This window comes from Pteropus alecto, unplaced genomic scaffold (genome assembly GCF_000325575.1).
Source record: "Pteropus alecto unplaced genomic scaffold, ASM32557v1 scaffold98, whole genome shotgun sequence".
Lineage (NCBI taxonomy): Eukaryota > Metazoa > Chordata > Mammalia > Chiroptera > Pteropodidae > Pteropus > Pteropus alecto.
Genome location: NW_006443570.1, coordinates 4334516 through 4339967, shown reverse-complemented (window position 1 = coordinate 4339967; position 5452 = coordinate 4334516).

Below are 5452 nucleotides of genomic sequence, written 5' to 3'. Positions count from 1 at the left end.
GGCCCCAGACTTCGTTTCCTTTTCACTTTGCGCAGGTTCAGTCCGCGTACCTGGAATCCGGGTGGGCAGAGAGCGGGTTGGCGCAAACTCTGTTCTTCCGGGCCACGTAGACAGAGACGCATAGTGTGGAATCCCAGAAACCTGGGGCAGACCGACCGTTCGAGGAGCAGGGTCTCTGACACGGGGTCTCTGCCTCTGTGCCGGCTGCCTGATGTCGTGTACCTAGGTGCAGTGCCTGGTGGGACTAGCTACCTTGGCTGCGCAGCAAAGGCTGAGAGGTCCCAGCACACACGTTCCCCGCGGTCGAGCGCACAGGCGTGAAGTGGAGAGGACCTGTCGGATCCACGTTCCGAGCCACCCAGCAACTGGAGGGAGGGCGGCGAGCAGCGGGTGGGGGGCTGCGGCCACGGTCTCGATGGTAGTTCCCTCTCGGAGCCAGCGGCTGGCAGTTCTCCAGGAAACCCCAGAAGGGCCTCTGCAGCCAAGAGATCCGGGTACTTCCAGCCTGCGGTCGGACGGGATCCCAGTCCTGGCTCCTCTCTCGAAAAAGAGTTGAGAAGCGACTCAGACTCTTCTAAATCTGTTTACTAAAGAGGAGCGGGGGCTGAAAAAAGACCCCCAACGCGGGCACTCACCCAACCTCCCTGGGTGTCCTTAGAGCGTTTGTGCTGGGGGACGGTGTGTGTCAATTTCGTGATTAAAAAAAAAAAATCGTTCCAAGGCCCATGGTCCAGTTTAAGCTCCTTGGTAGCGCGCCCGACTCGAAGTTACTTTCTGCCCCCCGACGCTCCCCTTCAAGCGAAGTTTCAAGCAAGTAGCTTTTAATGTCAAATTCTCAAGGACCCTCCCTCGCTGCTTCAGACATGGAGAGACTTCAGCGCAGATAGGCGTGTGGACAGGGTGTGGAACAAATAACTGGGACTGCCATGCTGTGGGGTCTCCACATGCGGAGGGAAAAGCCCAGAAACGGGGTTGCCACCTGGACTAACCCGAATGGCCTACGTAGAAGCCTCGAGACTCTGGACTTTTTCCACTCCGCGATCAGGGACTTAAAGTTTTGGGATCCCTCTATTATTCGCTCACAATAATTTCAGAAGAAAGAAAAGATTTGGGATTTTAGATTTACTCTACCAATGTGAGTTTGGACTATTAAAAAGACAAGGGCGCCCCCTTCCGGCAGAGAGTCGCCATTTCAGGAAAACCTGCCAGTCAGCTGCGCTGTAAGCCGCAACCAAGCCTTTCTGGCTTCGCCTTGCCTTGGGGCCTGGAGCCTCCGGCGTTGCACAGCTTGGGCTAGTGTGAGAGCGCCAGGACGTGGAGTCACCGGCAACTGGGCCAGGGTATCGGCAGATGTTTCGGTCCAGCAGCCGAGAGACCCAGGAGGAACACCAGGAGGGCAGCACGAGCGATCTCGAATAGAGAAAGAACAGAGCAGTCAGGGCTCCGGGAGCGAGGCCGCGGCGCCATCTGCCCTCGGTCCAGGTCTTCGTTCCATTGGAGTATTATATTTATCTTCCTCGCCAGAACAATTTGCGGCGACCCCCGCTCCCCACTTTTTCTGAATGATTTATTTGTATGCACCCTGTGCAAAAAAATATTTAATTTCGTTTTGTAGTAAGCTTTTTTTTTTAAATCTTTCTAAATATCAATTTACTGCCAAAGAGAATGATAACTCCCTTCCACCGAGACCAGTATTTAAAAACCTTTACTAATTTGTGCGTAAATTACAACAAAACCAGTACATCTACATATACTTGCCTGCAGCTATTTGCTTTTGAATGGGGTCTTTTTTTGCTAAATCTACTCAGGCTGAAAGATATGAACGTAACTTTCACCAGTAGATAAATTCAGACAACATTCTCATGGACAAATACACGCGGAGGAGCACAGATACACTCCGGAAAAATCTACTAGGCATATTTTCAGCAAGGAGGCGTAATTTTACTGGAAGCTGTCCTCCCCTCCCCCTCCCTGTCTCCAAGCCAAACAGCTCCTCCGGCTGAGTCTCAGCAGACGTGGAAAAGGGATTGGGAATCTCGTCTGCGCTGGCTCCAGGACCCAAATCGCTTATACCTCCAAACCAGGTGGATTTTATCAGACTGAATTAGGACGTAGTGGTGAAGTGCGTAGACGCGCCCTCCGGAAACGCTTTTCGAATCTGGGTTCCCGCAGCAACCCAGTAGGGACTCCACCCGAGGCTCCAGTTCCTCAGTCCTTTCCTCCTGCTGGCAAAGGTTTCCGGCCAACCTGGAACTTGCGAGGCCGAGGCCGGCCGCGTATCTGCACCACTGTGCTCCCGCTCCCCTAGTCACCTCTCCTCTGAGTCGTTCCTGGGCCAGAAGCTGTCCCCGAGACAGGAAAAAGGTCCTGATCAACGGTCCGCACACACACCAGTTCTCCAGGAGGTGCCGTCTCCCCTCCTCCAACGCGGAACAAACTGCCTTCCCTTCTCCCCTTCATTAAAGTTTTATTCAAAGTCCTAAGGGCTGCACTTTAATTAGATTTCCGGGGCAGGGGGGTCTGTGCCCTCACCCCCAGAACTACAATTGTGAATTCATTAAATGAACCTGTTACCGTCAACTTGTAACAAAGCGCAAAGGCAACTGTTTCAGAGGGCGCGAAAGGAGGAGGGTCCGCTGTTTTTGAAAGAAATGTATATCATATTCTCACCCAGCTGAATAGTCCCTCTCTGGGAAAGGGGAGAAGAAAGCACTGGAGGGGCCCTAGGCCTCTCATTCGATGGGGACACCTCGTCTCCCAATCCCCAGCTTTGGCTTGGGCCTGGAGATTTAAAAACATCCAATGGATGCCAGCCTTTCTTCCTCTCTCAGCTAAAAGTAACTTCTGTGTAGAAAGAAGGTGAAGGTGGTTGGAGCAGACGGAATAAAAACGAATTCCACCACTGGCCGCCCTCTCCTAAATTGCGCCCAAAATGAGAGAGAGAGAGATAGGAGGCAGCAAGAGTTCAATCGCCCCCAGAATGATAGGAAGGGAAAGACAGCGTCTTGCCGGCGCCCAGGGAGGTGGAGAAGGTCAGGGACATTGCCACTGAACTTGACGTTTCAGACTGGTGGTCTCAGCCGCCCTCGCCCCGCCCCACTCTCCTAAAAGCTTTCCGGGGAAGAGGGAGGAAGGTGAGGAAAGGGGGGACATATCCGGCCTCGGGAAGGAAGGACGGGACCAAGCGGCCAGGGAAGGGCGAGAGCGGCTGGAGACTACGAGGTTGGCGGGGAGGCGAGGAGGCATCGGTCTGCACTGGGGAGGGGACAGTCCAGCCTTTGCCTGACTTGTAGCCTTGAGGTGGGAAGCCTCGGGCTCTGTGCCACTCTCCGAGCCCCGCCCCAGACTCTGCTGGGAGGGGGGCACCCAGCGCTTCGCTCCCGTACTTCCTTTTCTAGCTTAAGGTGCGCAAGCCGATCCCGGAGCCACCCGGAGGCCGAAACCCTCAGGCCAGCCCTGCCGAGCTCGGGGCCTTGAGGCAAACTGAATTCTGGTCATGGCCTTTGCAGAGAGAGCAAGAGTGTTACGCGCCCATTTCTCAGACCAGAGACCGGCCCATTTCTCTACCTCCAAGAGTGTTTCTCCCTAATAAGGTAAATTAGCTTATCCATAGGCCAAAAACGTTACCGCTCTCTCAGTGTGGGACCCGCCTCATGGGGCCCAGAAGTGGTCCTCCCAGGAATGTGGGGGCCTCCGCTGTCTGGGCCGGCAGGAAAGGGTGGGCGTGAGACTCTTGTAGAGACAACCCAGCGGGGACCCCCTATTCGATGGTTCCTGGAGAACCACGGCAGCGGCAGCGGCTCGCGCAGGAAAGACAAAGAAAGCCCTTCGCAACAAGCGGGACAGGCACGGCCTCAGCGGAGAGGCCGGCTGATGGGAGCAAGCGCCTCCCACCCCCATATGACCTTATGTTTGTCTCAGATTGGATGGAGTCCTGGCACAGATAAAATTAACATTGTTTTTTATTGTTATTATTCTTATTTAAAGCTATATAATACTTTACAAGACACCTACTTTGAAAACTGGGTGGAAATTAACTGCAATGATAACGGTGATTTATTAACTCATACTTAAGGAAAAGGCTCTGGCCCTTTAAAAAAATATATATCAGTGCGCGTTAGTTCCAGAACTGCTGCCTTCTTTCCCCCATTCCTACACCCTCTTCGGAAGCTTGGTGAGGGCCAGGATCTGGTGAGCAACTGGAGAAGACTCCCACTGCTGGCACATGTGCACAGGGTTTCAGAGCCTGGCACAAAAGCAGTGTGGGGCCATGCACCCATGGCCTCTGCGACAGACGCTGTTAACTGGTTGGTCTTGAGGTGGGCAAGGTGATCTACAGACACACTCTGGACTCATCCCGCAACCGGCTTCTGCCCATGTCCCCTCAGAGCTACTGCCCCGCACAGACAAAATCCACAACTGAGTAAGCACTTCATAAAATTTAAAAAAAAAATTTTTTTTTTTTAGACTAAGAGAGGCTAAGTTACTTGGTTGGTCTTACTCAGGGGGCAGTGACAGAGCCAGCCCCCAAAGCAGGAGCTCTTAACATCTAAGCTCCTCGGTGGACACGAATGAAACAGAATAGAAAGTGCGGCCTCTCCCCCACCCCCAATCTACTCTCCTCACAAGGTCCAACCAAACACTGACAAACACCTGTTTCCATCTGGAGCCATTCCTTGCCGACACATAGGTACGCTCTAACCCCCTAGACCCAGATCCTCCTGGGTACCATGCGCAGATTTACAAAAGTGCAAACAGAGGATTAAACGCAAGTGGAAATTTAGTTCAATCCACTACTCATTTTGCAGGCAAAATCTTCCATTGGGATGGGAGCCTGGAGGAGACAGTGGAAATACCACCTCTTCTCACCCAGTCCCAGTTCTGGCTTTACCCAGATTGTGGGTCAGCAGCTTTCTCATATGTGACCTGAGGCCAGAGGATTATATTCCATGACCTCTGATATTGTAAGGTGGAGAAAATGGGGAACAGGGAGTGAGAAAGGTCCCTTTTTCTCTATCGGCATCTGGACAGGCTTCTCGGAAAAGGCTGTGTTGAAGGACCTAAAAAGATGCTTTGAATATCAAATCTGGGAGGAAAGATGTGGGCAAAACTCAGGGTCAGGGGCGGGAAAACGGAAGTGGAGGAAGGAGACCTTCTGGTCCAGGTCTCTCATTGGGTCAGAGCTGGCAGGGTAGAGGGCAGGGACGTTCTCACTGGGTCTCGAATGCTGGGCGAAGCTTGCTCTGTGATCAGACAGCCTCTTGCCCTTTCAGACTGCGATCGCCCCACTCCCACCCAGGCGAGCAGGCACGGAATGTTGGTGCCGTGGGCCGCACACCTCGGGTCCGAGGCTGGGGACCGGGAGACAGCTCCCGGAGAGCAGGGTCGGTCCCCCTTCCTGAGAACCTTCGGCTCTCCGTCCAAGGTGGGCCCAGCCTGTCTTGTCGTCCCC